Consider the following 16,993-nt stretch of genomic DNA (forward strand, 5'->3'; position numbering starts at 1 on the left):
TGTGAAAAACATGAACAACTAGAAATAAAGAAAAAAACATATTGCCTTCAAATAGCAAAAGCAAGACTGATAGCAGACTTCTCCACTGAAATGACGGGGTCAGAAGTCAGGTGACTGGCACACTGAAGTGCGGAAAGAAAATGAATTTCCAACCTGTGATATTCTAACCAGTGAAAGGGCCTTTTGTATTTGTTTTTATTTATTTATTTATTTATTTGAGTGTGTGTGTGTGTGTGTGTGCGTGTTACCAGGAATCAAACTCAGGGCCTTGTGCTTGCCAGGCAGGTACTATGCGGCTGAGCTATATCCCCAGCTCACTATCTTCTAAAAGGAGGTAAATACTTTTTAAAATGAAAATATTTCAAACAAAACCTAAGGAAACTAAGGCACACTAAAGGGAAGTCTCACCCTTCTGAGAGGTCCTTTGATACTAAAAGGAATACAGGGTACCTTAAAGAGGAATGTGCTGTATCTCTAATTATGAAACTGAAAACAAAAACAAGTGAAAAAGTAAAATATAATAGCAATTGCTTTTGAAAATCTAAAAACATTAAATATGACCAGCTCAGATTTTCTTCCAATCAACTAAATGTATGTTTTTGGTGCACTTAAAATTTACTTCTTAAAAAAATTTACTTCTTAATTTTATATATAAAATTATATATATATATATATATATATATATATATATAATTTTTCCCAATTTATTCTAAGTTACCAGTTGGTAAGAAACGAAGACAAAAAGTTTATTAATCATACAGATAATTTGAAAGGATACATGAATATTTAAAATATTTCTATGATTAGGAAAATAATCAGGAATTACTCATTTTGTGAATTAAAATTAAAACTTTGAACTGTTTTTAAAGCAAACTATTGACAGATCTTCACAATGTCAGTATCATATATATCAAGTATTTTGCTCTAAGTATCAGATAACACCTTAAAAAGCACTCATGTAGTTATTTTTAGTATTTATTTTAAAAGTACTAATTTTAATGTAAAATAAAAACTGGGCAGAGATTGTAGGATCAACCATGAAATGATTTTCCCTTCATAATGAAGCAAAGGGAGCAATCTTTCCTAAGCACAAGAGCTAACTGCTCTTCCCAGTGCCCCAAGGAAAATTTTAACGGTATGAAATTTCCTTCCTTACAATTATTTAAACTCTTCCTCATAGAAAATTTTCTTAAGCAGATCAGAAAGAAATATTTATTTCCAGTCTAAATTTTAGGAAAAAGATAGCGCTTGTTACGGTTTATGTCTAGATGCCCCCCAAAGGCTCATGCAGGTTTAGACGGACTTTTTTTTCAGAGGTGGCTGAAACTAGACTGTGTGATTGATTGGTGGTACAATGCTGGCATTACTGTTTCCGAGATTAATTGTGGCTGACTGCTGGATCAGTCCACAATTGGATTGACACTGCCCTAATCCCAGCAGCCTGGATATAGGCCGAAAGGGACAGAAAGACAGTATTAAAGGTTGTTTGTTGATTTTGTTGTCTTCCATCACTATGAACTGTTGCTGCTCTGCCATAGGCTAACTTGCATTGGACCAGCCAATTATGGAGTGAAACCTCTAAAAACTGTGAGCTAAATAAGCTTTCCTTCCCTAACTTTGGGCATGGGGTATCTTGTATCAGCAAAGATAAAAGTAACTAAGACAGAATTCAGTACCAAAGAAGCAGGGTTATTGGTGTGACTATACCGGACCACGTAGTTCAAGAGTCTTTAAGAATGGCTTGTGAAAAGAAACTGGAATGGTTCAGAGATGCCAGGTGAAAAGACAGAGCTGTCACTACTTAGATTGTTCCATATGGGAGATTCTAGTCATAGCTCAAAAGATCAGAAGAATTATAGAAATCAGGCAGGTAAAAACCATGCTCAGGAAGTTTCTTCTGGGAAAAAAGATGCACTAGCTGTTGGACTCCAGATGATACCTGTTATAGGTTTGCAGAAAGTTTGTCTGCATGTCACTCATGTCCAGAGGATTTGTCTGAGATTGAGATTAAGGGTGATGAGCTAATTAATCTGGAAGAAGAAATTTCAAGGCAGTCTAATGCTGAGGCTGTGGCATAGCCGCTATTGGGGTTTTTAGTTAGATCTATATTGAGAAGCAAGAGCAAAGAGGTGGAATGATTTAAAATGTCTTAGTATAGCCAGATGGGGTGCTCCACTAAAGCTGTGGACTGCAGAGACAGAACTGGGATGATCTTAAGTGCTGAGAAATAACAGAATATTAGAAAAGGTGGACTGAGGGAGAAACAAGAAGCAACAGGACTCCAGTCTTTGCAGCATCAAAACTACAAAAGTGAAAGACTATGCCTTGAGAAGGAAGTCCCAAAGCACCACACTCCAGAATAGTGGCATCATAGAGAACCTGTTCCTCAGAATTGAATTCAAAGTTGTCAGTAATCTAACTCTATAACCCAAAGAGAAGAAAGCCTGGTTGCTGCTCCAGCAGGCCGCAGTTCTTGGCACCACCCACCTGGCGGTGGTTTAGGTGCATATAGAATGCAAGAGTCATGGGGATAGCAAGGCTTCTGCTTAGATTTCTGAAGACTTGAAAAGCCAGACATTGTGCCCTGGGGAAGGCAGTGTGCAAAGCTGTGAGTGTAAAGTTAAAGGTATAGTGGAAATCCCAAAAGTTTGACTATCTGAGGAAAACTTCAAGGAGGAGGAAGAACAGGCTCAAGAGAGAAGCTAGAGGAGGTATAACCACCAGCAGTGCCACAGGGGCTGAGCCACGCAAGCCCTTTGGAGTTCATAATTTGCCACAGCTCATCTCAGATGTTGCACATGAAAATACAGGATTTCTTATTTGCTCTGCTAGATTTTGGACTTCCTGTGTTTCTATTGCTATGCAGCTTCCTGTTTGTAACTTTTGGAATGGAAGTGTCTATCCTGTCCCTTTGAATGTGTGTTAAACTTTATTTCATTTGTACAGGGGTTTACGGTTAACAGCTACCTTAAATCTCAAAGGAGAGCTTGGTGATGCTGAAACTGTTAGGACTCTGACAACTGTTAGAGATGGGATAAGTCCCTCTTGTGTAAAGGAATGTATGTGAGTCTTTGGGGGGCCAGGGTTGGAATGCTATAGTTTGTGTCTAGATGTCCCACCAAAACCTCATGTAATTTTAGGTAGTGCTTTTTCAGAGGTATCTCAATCCAGATTTTGTGATTGGTTCACAGTGCATGCTTAGATTAAGGGTGCTGGGATTATAGGTGGGTAATTGCTGCATCAGTCCAGCGATTGGACTGGCACCATCCTAATCCAGAAATCTGAATAAAATAAAATGGGCAGAAAGAGACTTGCCTCTCACTTTCTCTTCCTTGCTTTTGCTATCTTCTGATGCCATGAACTGTCTCTCCTCTAGGATACCTCTCTGCCAAGCCACCCTCCTGGGATCCAGACAGTTATGAAGTAAAACCTCTACCGACTGTGACCTAAATAAACCAATCTACCTTTAACTTTGGCTCTTGGGTATTTTGTCTCAATAGCAAGAGGAAAGTAACTAAAAGACCACTAATGGGATTTCACTGAAGTCATGATTCAACAGAAGTTTTAATTACATTGCACCATGAAAAAATGATTTTTTCCACAAGGATCTAAATGTCCATTACACTCCCTACATATGTTGGTACCTAGGTATAATTAAGATGGCAGGAGATGTGGATTACATTTGCCAACGTCTGTGATATAAGCTCCCAATCAATGAGGGAGCTGCTTCACTCCAGGACCAATAAGAATAGTGAAAACCATCAACTGATAGGAAGAGAAGAGATGGAGTACAAGCCATAGATATTATCAATGGATGGCAGGTATGAGCTAAATGGTTTATGAAACACTTTGAGAAACCACTGTCTGATTTACTCATATGATTCAAATAATCAAAATAAAATTGAGAAAATCCTGGAGAAAAATTTCTAAAATCAACTGAATTCTTATGCATGTTACAAGTAGAGAATTTAAATCACTTTAAATATATAATGTGATCTTTTAATATATTAAAGATGGAAATCCTATTCTGCCTCCCATAACGAGGAGCCTTACAAAGAGTTAATTTATTTTTAAAAATCTTTCTTTGAATATAGTGAAATGAATTGTTTTCTTCTTTAAATATATGGGGATTATTCAATAATGGACCATTTTAAATAATCACTTTATTTACTTTTTATCAATTGGATTATATATTTACTTCATAGATACTTTTTCTTAAATTGAGGCTAAAATGCTATAATTTATGATATATCTTACATATTTTGTGTTACCAATAAATACTTCCATTAACTGTGAAGGTAAAGAGAGGCAATTTTCAATATGCAATTGTACCCAATGTTTCAATTACAGCAATGTAAAAACTAACAAGAAAATATGAGAGTATTTTATCTATTTATACTCTTAAGTTCTGGTTTCAGTGTTTCATCGCTAAGTACAGCAGAATCCAAAGCAATTCTTATTCTCCAAAATTGTTGATACTTTTTCATTATGGAAACATATTTATCATAACAATTATTATATTTGCATCATTTTTCCACTAAGACTTCTTTTATTCGTGAAAGGGCAAAATCATTTACTGGTTCACTTTGTTCCAAGAACGTGTTGGAGTGTTAAATGAAAATGGCCAGTGCAGCTCTCCCAGTAGCCTGTACACTACAAATCAAAATGTTAAGCCGTGAGGTTAAAATGAGCCAGATAAGCAGCTCTTCCACCTCTGCCAGCATTTTCCTTTTCACATCATAAAAGTAGGGGGCTATCTTTAGATGTTCTTCCTCCTTAGGTTTAGAGGCAATCAGAGATGCAGAGCTTGGCACTCTGATTATTTTGCATGATGATTCCCAGAAAGCAAAAGTTCTGGCAAACAGTGGTTAGTCCAATGAATTCAGGTTCCACGTAAATTTTTTAAGAGATTAATATAGCTATACCAGTTCCTTTTTTTCCCTTTGCTCCCAGAATTTAAGACTAAGAGAAAACCTATTTCTAGGTTTTCAGTGTGCTTTGAGCTATAAGCAGACAAGCCCACATGAAAATACTAACAGTAAACACTGAGAACTCCTGGATGACTTTGACACGGCCAAGCCTTCCAAGAATCTCTTGAGCAAGGTTTTTAAAGAAACTAAAATGAATTATGTTTTCTGTTTCAAATATATCTAGGTTATTCAACAATGGATCATTTCAAACTATCAATTTATTTCTTATTCTTAACTGGGTTATATATATTTTGCAGAGACTTACTCTTTTTACAATGAAGGCACAGAGACAAGGGTGAAGAGCTATGTCATTATTTTCCTGCCTCTCTGGTTCTTCTTCTAAATTTGCTTCACAGGTTCCAAGGGGGATGAGGCAACGTGTTTATACAGAGCGCTGTAAATCCAAGCAGACTTTGGCAAAAAGCTTGCCTCCTAAAATGTGTAGCTTTTGAATAGGAATTTAGGAGTATCTGTGTATAAGAGGTTTTAGTACCATTTTAATTCTGTCCAATAGTGTTGCTTAAATTAAGACAGATTTATACTCAGAAAACTTGGGTCTTACACTCACAGAAAACCATGATTCATGGCTAGGAGTACACATCTGATTTTCTTTCAACATGATCTTTTTTTTTTGCTGTTGTTTAAAATCTCAGTAATAAACTCTGTTAATTTTAAGATAACTTGTGTTATTTCTTTATGATTTCTCTGTCTTCATAACAAAATTTCAGGAGAAAAGCAAAGAATAATTATTTTTAAGATAATACAGCACTAGAGTGCAATAAGAAGTTAATAACCATTCTTGCTTGAAAATTAATTAAAAAGGAAAAATTGTGCCCTGTTCATCTCTGTAGCTTTAGCATCTAACAGAGTAATAGTTACGTATTAGATAAGTCTTCAGGGGCCTGGGGAGATAGTTCAGTAGAATAAGCACTTGCCTGGCAAGCGCAGGGTCCTGAGTTCAATCCCCGGTACTGAAAAAACAAAACAACAAACAAAGAAAAAAACAGGCACATTTTATTTTTTATTTTGGACAGGGTACTACTTTGTCAGCAAATTGCACACACTGGTCTTGAACTTGTGATCCCCTTGTCTCAGACTCTCAGAGTACTTGGATTACAGCTCTCACCACCAGGCCATGCCTTTGAGTTTTGACAAATTGTTCTTATAATCCCTGCTAGTAATTTATATCTCACACTCAAGAGTAGTAAACCTTTTTATTTACTATGATTATACACATATAAATGAACAAAATACATACAAATACACATGCATAAGTGTATGTATATTGCTTATTCTATACTGCATAAATACTCCTATGTATGTTGGGTTGTACATGAAATTAAGTGTTCCTTAACTATGCTTGTTCAACCTTAATTATTAAAGTAAACCTATAAATGAACAAAATACATACAAATACACATGCCTAAGTGTATGTATATTGCTTATTCTATACTGCATAAATACTCCTATGTATGTTGGGCTGTACATGAAATTAAGTGTTACTTAACTATGCTTGTTCAACTTTTTTTTTTATAAATTTTTTTTTATTTTATTTATTTGAGAGACAGAGAGAGAGAGAGACAGAGAGAGAGAGAGAGAGAGAGAGAGAGAGAGAGAGAGAGAGAGAGAGTGTGGTGTGTGTGTGTGGCCAGCTCAGCCCACCAGGGGGCGGGACTGGCTGGCATGTGGTGCTGGGGGATTGAACCGCGGTCCCTGATGCTTTGCCAAGCTTGTTCTAAGTAGGTGCTTTAGACCACTGAGCCATCTCTCCAGCCCTCAACTTTAATTATTAAAGTAAACTGCGGTCTCCAACGTGATCTGCTAGGTATAGAACTCTAGCGTACTGTAGCATGGAAGATCACTTTACATAAGCAGATATTTATAAAGATGACTGTTGGTGAAGCATGACACATTTTTCATTCTTCAGTTCATGTTAACACTGTCTATCTGCTCATCCCTACATGAATTTCTTGGGGACACATCTTGATTTGTGACAAGCTACTCAAAATATCAACATATTGAAATAGAAAGGCTGAGACAGCAGCTGATAGCAGGCCAATTAAATCATCCTTACAGTGCAAAAAAAACTATGTATTGAGTAATGGTTGCACTGATTCTGTGAAATGAAAGTTACAATCCAATGTCCCATGAGCCAAGCTGCTGGCATGCACAGGTACAACTCTGTTATTGTGTTATTTTCCAACAACCACTTAGAGGTGAAATGCATTAAAAATGTAATAGATTATAAGAATAACAGGCATACATTTGGAATGGTAAAAATTTCTCTCTCAATGGTATAAGATAACAACAATAAAATACAAAACAATGCAAAATACATAACAACTGAATGTTATTTCCTGTCAAGAAGGTAACATTTGCTCATTGTAATTTGTCAGATGTTCCCATTCTAAAGTGACTTCCTCTAGTTCAGTAGGCATCCTGGATAAATACTTGTATTTGTCTTCTTGTGATTCTAACTTTTCCTCTCATAATATAGTAGCACAAGAACTAGCCTTTAAGAACTAACAAAATGTTACTTAAGCTAATGGACATTAATAATCATTTCTATATGTCCTATGAAAAGGAGCATTACAGAACAGTTGGTTGGAGTTTTATTTAAAGAATAATAGTAGGGATTATTTTCATAATGTAAGAAATAGTACGGTATTTATTATACCACCTAAGTGTGATGCGATCATTATTATTATTGTGTCTGGCGTCATCATATAAGTACCCTAAAATCAGTCAAGTATGGCTTTGTAAAAGCATGAAGTAAATTAATTAGGCTTGATTAAGGAAGTAAAAGATTTATAACAATCTAGTTGAGTTACAAACTCATGCACTTTTCAATGTTCTCTTGGTTCCTAAAGATGTATCTAGTTCAGAAGACAGACCTCTGCCCACCTGCAAGGCAAGACATACAAAAGCTTTGCTCATCCTTATAGTTGGCAAAAACGTTCAAAAGTACAGTAACACTGGCTGTAGGCACCAACTGTGCTTCAGTGCATGGAGAACTTTTAAAGGGAGCAATAAGGAAAAAGTTACTCTGGACAGAGTGAACTTCTCCAGGAAACACAATAACAATGAAAAGCTCATCCACAGCATAGTTACTGAAACATTAACATACTACTAATCCATAGCATCTACTAAGCGCATAACATTTTAGTATTAATTTTTGTAGTGATATTCACAGATATCATTTCTTCAACTTCAGTGTCAATAGGTTTGTGGTATAAGCAAATGAGTTTCAAATATATGTAAAGTCTAAAAATATGGCAATTTTACTAAAATTTGTCACCATCTGATGGATGTCTTCTGAGATACCACAATGAAAGCTCTTCTTTTTAAATACCAAAGAACATTAAAATAATTGGACAATTACAATTTCAGATAAAATTATGACAAAAACATTTGTCTAGAAGTTTCATATGACATTGACAAGATGTAATACAGACAACCATTTTCATTAGCAAGTAGACACTTCATTAAGAACAGTCAGAAATTCTAAAGGTTTGACTAAGAGTTTTTTATTTAAATAATACTATCTTAATGAGTATTCAAGAAAAATCTATAAACTTGAATGTTATTCATGAAAACATTTTTCCCACAAGTGTTATATTTATGTCCCAGGATAAGAAAAATAGGGGGCTGGAGATGGCACACAGTGGTTGTGGTAGAGTTTACATAAAGCCCTTGGTGTGCCCAGTGCATAATTAATTAATTAATTAATTAATCAATTAATTAGAGATCAGTGTACTGGAGGACTGAAGCTTCTGTTCTGCTTCAGAGTTGATGGAACTTCAGAAACAGACTTTTATCTCAAATTCTGTCCCTGTGAAGGGAACAGCTGCCTGTTTCCCAATGTTAATGTTTCAACAAATTAAAGAAACATGACAGTAAAAAGAATGCAATAGATTCATGAATACTGTAAAGTTTTTTTTTTAATTTAAGAAACTGTAAGAATTAAGGAAAAATGACTGTGGGATTTGAATCAAACAGACATAGGTTCAAATCTGTTTAACCATCAAGGACTTCCGTAATTTTCTGAAATTTAGTCTTGTCAAGTTGTTAATATGTAAATGATATGCAGTGACTTTTTACACATATTTCAAAAATATCACAAAGGGAAGAATGTAATTACTGTATTATTCATTTCATTGCATTTTCCAGTTCTCCAAAAGAATATAGTATGCCAGGTAAAGTTATTTAAGGCATATTTTAAATTAATGTTTGATTTCATAATTCTAAATTTGTATATAAAACTGCTGTGTGTCACTTGTAGTGCAACAAGCTATTACTCAATGACACCACTGTATTTAAGAAAAAAGGAGACCAAATCAGCTATAAAAATAAGGTGCCATCTAAAGTTTAGTTATTATAATATGTAGAGTACTTGAACTATTCTGTGTCATATTTTTTTTTTAATTTATGTATTTGGTACAAGGTCTCACTAAGCAACTCGGACTCATAGTGATCCTCCTGCCTCAGCCTCCCCAGTGCTGGGATTACAGACATGTGCCATCACGCCCAGTTTCATTGGCCGGCTCGGCACTGGCACAACATGCCCTTCCGGGGATCAAACTCAGGTTCTTATGCTTGCCAGGCAGGCACTTAGACGCTGAGCAATCTCCCAGGCCCTTCTCTTTCTGTAATAAATTTATTTTCATCAGTGTACGATTGCAGTACATGGTGGTTATAGTCTTCATGGGTATGTGTCTTTTCAGTGCCCCTCCTCTCTCCATCTCTGGGATGTCCTACTTACACTGAGCATTCAGAATCATTTAGATTTAAGTAGATCATAACACTTGCCATAAATTTGTTCATGAAACAATGTAGTTGCAAATTAATACCTTTCCAATGCATACCTTTAACGTTTAGTTTTCCAAAGGAATGATTCCTAAATGTAATTTTTGTTGTAAAGTTATTCCTTTTTGGTTGCACATATTAATATTCTTGGATAACGTGTCTATATTTGTGCTGATTTAAAAAACAGGCATGGTCAAAACATTCTCAAATCTCTTAAAATACTGAGATTGCAATGTATCTGGAAGTGTTAAAAATAGAAAGCATAAGGAGCACAAAGCTTATCCTAAAACAGTTTTTCATTATAACTAGATGGCAATAAATATCCAATTAAAATGGAGTTAATCAAAGCAACTTTAATACTTATTATGTGGGGGTAGGACATAAATTAAGGAAAAGCAAGGTATCTGTTTTGAACTATCTTCCCAACCTTATTTTTAATGAGAACCAAAAGCTCATGGTGAGTTTTCTATGAATATCAAAGAACTCAATAATACCACTTCAATTTGGCCCTGACAATGCAATTTAGGAAACCACAATGCACCTTTGAGTACGATCTCATAAAACATTTGGCACTAATCATTTTGGAAGGAAGAAATGTAATTTGTCATATTTTCCCGTTGCCTAGTTTATTTCAAAAGTAATAAACAATCACATTTATATAAGAAAATATGCAGTCCATAGTTTAAAATCTTATGTACTGCTTAAGGTTTAAAAAATATAAGAAATATTCCTAAAAATATATTTCATAATTGTTTTTCTTAAATTGATCAGGTTTAAATTCCAGGAATTATTCTTCAAAAAACATTGAATCATGTTTACTACAGGGAAGATTGATTATATTTGTCTAGATGATTAGATATCTTTATTATTTTTGCTATCATAAAATAAAAAAGTAAGGTCTGTGCTATTTCTATCTTTCATACACAGTTCAGGGAAAGAAATTTTTAAGCCAATTATTTGAAAAAAATGAAGTGCTTAATACTGTACAGTTTATTCAAATAACATTGATAGACACAAATATTCAAATATTTACAGTCTAACTTCCTGATCTTTAAGAGGTTGAAATGATGTAGTAATTTATAAAATATAAGTTGTTATTAAAATCTATTTACCTTCAGTTTCTTGAAGAACAACACTGATCTTATAACATTTTAGCCTGTATTTCTTCATGTAGTATAAAAAGTTTGAAATGCATGACCCAAACAAGATTTGCAATTTTCTTCTAATTCTAAAGCACACATTTGCTTCTGCTATACCTCATTTATGTAAGTTATGAATTGACTAATATGGTAAATTGTCTGAAACGTTATCCAGCTTCTTACAAAATTCACAACTCAAATGGCCGTAAAATTCATTGTTTTAATGCGTCTTTCCTAGTCTTCTTGATGCATCCTGACCTTGACCTTCTGAAATTAAGTATAACAAGAAAATAACATGAAAGTAGAAATTTTTAAACCTTGTAAGTCATGGAAATATATTCCATCTCATATCTATGAGAGCTTCATGCAAGTAAATTGAAATCTCATGTTTAAGATGAAATTTTCAGAAATATTGTCAGCATTTAACAGGCTTTCTTAAAGGGTCATTTTTGTTAGGTTTATCTAGATGAGATACTTTACACTTCGATAAACACTTACAGTGAGGACAAAAACCTTTCTAAATTTGTAATTATAAATCCATTTGTCGTGATTCATCCACTTATACATCTACTCAGTCTATACTGAGCAATGCTCATGTATCAACCTCATCCTCCTGTTAGTACTACTTTTTGTGCTTCCTGGTACAAATCCATCTGCTTTTGATGACCTCCAGTATGCCAGAGCACTCGACTTCTGATCAAAGCTCTCCAGAAAGGCAGGAATCTGGTGCTATGCTCTCTTATTTGTAAACAATGCCGGGTTCGCTTTCTTTCCATCTGCAGTAACAGGTATTAATCCAAGATATTGATGAAAAATACTTAGATAAAACTTCTCTGACTTATACTGATGGGCTGACTTGTATGAATAACTGTATTAGTTCATATACATTTAAAAGCTCCTCTTTAATGATGTCATAATGAATTTTGACTCAAATTTTCAACTACTTAGATAGCAGCCCCTGTATTCTATTACCTTTTCTTTTTGGTCTTAAATACTTAACCAGGAGGATTTTCCTGGCTTACTGTCCAGGTGAATGCAAGTACGAATTTTAATTTTCAAGAACAAATCCTAACACAGTGAGGACAATTTCAGTGGTTTAACATATCCACCCACTCCTACTCTGTCTCTCAGAGTTCTACTTTTAGAAACTCCTCTAGTAAACCTTTTCTCTTAAAGAATTTTTAAAAATTCTCTATGTTGTGGTTACTGCAATAATGAAGGCAGAAATTATATGAGTTCTGGGAAGTTTTTGTTTGTTTTCTTTTTAGTTTTACAAGTCTGCACTAAATTTCTTTTTAATAAAACAGCTAAAGCTTGCTTCTATCTCCTCCCACTCCTTTGGCTTGGTGCTTACTCTTCAAGTACCCCGTGTATTTTATAGCAGTGGAATTTAACTGGGAAGAGCCTCCCTAAGAAACCTTGTGAACACAGACACAGCATCAGCGCGGTCCGTGGGGTGACTGCAAGCAGACAGGCTCAGCGCTCCCCTGCTCTGCTCTTGCCAGCCCTTCCGGCCTCCCAGTATTCTCTGGTATTCACAAAGGCAGCTACTCCGAGTTCACAGCTGGAACAACAAGTTGTGCTGTGAATCTCTGCGATTTCCCCAAGCAGCAAGCAGGATTAGTGGCTTAATTGGAATCAAGGTTACCAGGCGAACTAGACATTACTAGTCAGCGTCCAGCAACACGAAAAAAAGGTGCTTCTGTTTTTTGACAGAAAATGAAAATGACGCAGAGTGTCATCAATGGACTTTGGATACTGACCATATTCCTTCCTTCAGCCCCCACAGTTTGGATGCCAGAAGGTCAGACTCACTTTGTATGTGCCAGGGTGGCCACTAAGATCCATCTCCCCCAAATGCATAAAAGGCTAAAAACAACCACATTCCCCAGCACCGCGGCGTGGCTGCAGCGCCTTTGTTTACCATATAAGTCACATCAGGGGTTTGTTCCTCGCCCTCTCCCCTACTTTCACCCGGGGTGCGGCCAGAGCCTGAGCAGCACCCCCAAACTCCGGCTCAGGCGGGATCCACTACAGAAAGCTTCTCAAATCTTTCCTGATGCTGGAAAAGAAATTAAGCAGTGCCAGCCTTTGCACTTGAACTCAACCCACAAGGAGGTCCGCCTCCCTGGAGGGAGCCGGCTTTCCGGGCAGCCCCATAAAACTTAGCGGAGATCCTGTGGAGGAGTCGGGATGGCCGGGTGCCCTCGAGCTCCGACGCGGCGCCCTCCTTACCTGCAAAGTTGCGATCCTGGGATGAAGGGCTCCGACCGGAGCGGGGACTGGCGTCGCGGGTGCTGCGCGCGGGGCCGGCGCGCTCGCTCACGCTTCGCTGGGGCTCCTCGGTCTCCGCGGACTTTTGGACCATGCCACGGAGAGCGCACGACGCCGGAGCCCACGCAGCTGGCACCGAACTGGGCGGAGTGAGGATGCTCGGAGGGCGGGCTGGCGGGCGTTGGGGGAGGGACGGCGAGGGCGGGTGTCGGGGGACGGAGGGCGTCCGGGGGCGTGGGGGTGGTCGGGGACGTCGGGGGACGTGGGGGGCGGTCAGAGGGTGGTCCGGGGATGGGGGCGTCGGGGGCGTCGGGGTTCGTGGGGGGCGCCGAGGGGCGCCGGGGGACGTGGGGGGCGGTCGAGGGGTGTCGAGGGGCGGTCGGGCAGTGGGAGGGCGTCGGGGGGACTCCCGGCCGCCTGCCTCCAGCAGCGGGTGAAGTTGAGGTCGGCGCTGGCGCGCGGCCGCAGAAGGCTCCTCAGCTCCGCCTGTCCCCGGAGGCTCCCACCGCGGTCGGAGGAGCAGCCCGGGAGTCGTGGGCCACGCGGCGGCGGAGGGACCTCGCGGGTCGGGCTGGCGCCCCCGGCTGCCCTTGCCGCCCCCACCCGGCCGCCGCCAGCAGCCAGCAGCGGGAGCCCGCGCCGGCGCAGCCGGGCGGTGGAAATCCGCCCGCGAGGTCCGGGACGCGCCAGGCGCACCTCCGGCTAGCGCCAGCACGTAGCTCCCAAAGCCCCGCTCCTGCCGGAGCAGACAGCACCCCGGCCGGGCGCCCGGCGGGAGGAGCGCGCCCCGCAACTCCGAGCGGCTCCGCCCGCGCAGCCCGCGCCGGCCTCCAGGTGTCAGCCTTGCCCTGCGGAACGGGGGCGCGCCGGCCGACCGCGAGCGTCGCAGGCAGCGAGCCGGATCGCGGGTCCCACCCAGCCCGCGCAGCCCGCTTTCTCCCAGAGGCAAAAGCCAGCAGCGAGCCCCCAAAGGTTACAGCCCGAGGACCGCCGCGCTGCGGCGGCGCTCGGCGGCTCAGGTGCGGGCGGGGGCGCGCCCTGCGTGCGTGCGCTGCGGGCATCGGCCGTGCGGCTGTCGAGACTCCCCAACAGACGCTTCCCCTTGGTATTCACACACAGAAAAGACCGAAATGCGGAGAAGAAAACAACGTACGCCGGCAAAGTTGGCCATAACTTACTTGCTGTGAATGCGACGCGGCGATTCCCAGCTTTTCACTCGGGGGCTTGATTGGGCAGGAGCTCTCGACCCAGAGAAAAGCTCGAGTCAGTTTGTGACACCAACAGTAGGCTTCAGGTCGAAGCTTGTGGAGGGACCAGGAGCGATCACTTCCTCCGGGCTGCTTCTTTCTGCTTGATTTCCTTTATCTTCAAAGCTCTGCAGGCAGCTGCTGACGGCCGCGCAGACGTGGGCTCCGCTGTGGGCAGGTGCAGCGCATCCGCGGCGCGCTCTTTCCCAGCCACTCGGCTTTGTACCTTTGACACCTTCTGGGAAACAGCGCTGCGGAGATCTGAGAGGACCTGATTCTTCCGATGGAATATTTCCCAACGAGTGCAACAGGCAAACCAGCACCCACACGTGGATTCCAGAGCACAAAATCAAAGAATTTCTTTCGTGTGTATGTGCCCCAGTTCAGATGAATTTAGTTTGTTTCTGTCTGGAATGTGTACAGGAGTGAAGAAGACGTGGGTAAACAGCGCTCACTGGAGTTGCGGGAGTGAAACTTTAAAAAACGTCAGTTTTCTTATTATTTACTCTTTTGTCGTAATTGCTCTTCTCCTGGGTACATCTGCAAGTCAACTTGATTCATGTTCTGAATTTCTAAGAGCAGGAGCCCCTAGGCTATTTCCCTAAAATACTTAGGTATCTACACTGAGGCAAACTTGATTGGGTCCTACAATGCTTCTTCTCCAATAAAATGTTTCTTTCCTTCTCTGATTTTCCTTTTGCTTTACTACAGAAGTACATCAACATCTTTAAACAACCATTTTTTAGCATTAAACTATGGCTTTCATAAAATATGCAAAACCAAAAGTAGCTGTGGACATGATAATGTAGTTTATATTAAATTTAACTCCACTTTCTACCTAGAAGGGAAAACAATATAAATGGAAATCTATTTTATGGACCACATGCATCCTATTAAGACACTGAATTTACTTGGCTATTTTAGCATCTATACCAAATGAAATGCCCTTCCTGTCTCTTTTTAATATACTGTCTTCAACATTATGTCAATGAGAGTCCTTTTACCACCTTCTGATGATTTCCTATTTTTCCCACATGGAAGGTGCCTGAGAATGTCCGATACATACAGGTAAGGAGGAGCACTGGTTCAGCTGGAGCACGTCAGCCATCTGAGCAGACTATCAGTGCATGCAAGAAAAGAGTTGATCCCTGAGCTTCCTGTTGTACTGCTCCACGTGACAGCTGATTACTAAGCTCATGTCACTCACGAGCTGCTTTAATACTCACATGAAAACTAGCTGAAGCCTTCTTACACAATCTAGCAAACTGTCTATATTAGAGTGATTAGCAATCCAAAGGGGTTTATTTAGTTTTAACAATTTAAAATTAGTTGGCACCACTTCACAAACTCTCAGAGCACTTTAAATGCAACTCATTAAAACCAATACATTTACAGCACAATGATCTATGCTTACCTGGACTTTGGCTTCAATATCTGATTCAAGAAATGAAGAGAAAGCTCTTGTTTTTTAATTAGCAGAGACATGTGACCTCAAAAAAGTTAGCAGTAAAACCATTTCTTTGTAGTGCTTAACTGTAGTGCAAGTGTATCATGGGACTAGGATCACAATTGCTTCAAGAACTCAATGTTAATTTACTCCTGAAAACTGTTCTTCCATTTAGAAGCTGATCGGTAACACTCATGAAGTGCTTTTTTTCTAAAATTAGAAAATTTAGAGAGTTTCTGTTTGGCAGAGTCTCAGACAAAAATATTTGGAAAATCTAATTGTGCATATGTGTCATTTCCGATATTCTATATAATAATTATCTTCGGTGCATGGTATCTTCAGACAGATGATAATGGCTTTTTGGATCCCAGGCAAATTTGGGGTTAGGTGAACATTTTCATTAGAGCCAGGCTGTCCTGCCTCCTATGGGGCCAAAACTCTCTCATTCTCAGCCATGGCTCTAGAAGTGTGCACTCAGGGACTCAGGGTTCTGCTTTAGGGTCAGAGAGTTGCTGCTGCTTCAAGTCTTTCAGCTTCCGCTGTGGTATTGATTAGAATAAGGCTTTGATCCAGTCTGCTTGAGCCAGGTTATCAACAGAGCTCTTCACCTGCCTATTTAAAAAATTAATATAATCAAGTTTTTTCCCCCAAAATGTGAATTTTAGAGAACCACTAAAATATTTCTATGTTGTATTTTCACTATTTTTTAAATCTTGAAAAAATGGGTTGTTTTTATAGTTTTATTCTCTATTAGAAGACTTTGTTGAAAGCCTTTGCTAACACATTTTTGACTGCACATCTGATTATATCCTCAGAATAGATTCCTACAAATAGAGACATGTATCAAGATGCAGGAATATTTTAAAGCTCACTATGTATGCTACAAGGGAACTTGTTTTAGAAGGCAAATTTCATCTTCACTTCCCTCTTTTTTTTCTTTACATTTGCTGATTTCCTATTTGAGAAAAAAATCATATTGTAATACTAGAAAAGGTGACTTATACTTTTAGTCTTTCTAATATTACATGTAAGCTTACATACTTTCTAAATACTTAATAAGAATTTCAGTGCTTCTTTCCCTAACGATTTGTACTAGCTCTTGAGACATTA

This window comes from Octodon degus, unplaced genomic scaffold (genome assembly GCF_000260255.1).
Source record: "Octodon degus isolate 3935 unplaced genomic scaffold, OctDeg1.0 scaffold00038, whole genome shotgun sequence".
Taxonomy (NCBI): Eukaryota; Metazoa; Chordata; class Mammalia; order Rodentia; family Octodontidae; genus Octodon; species Octodon degus.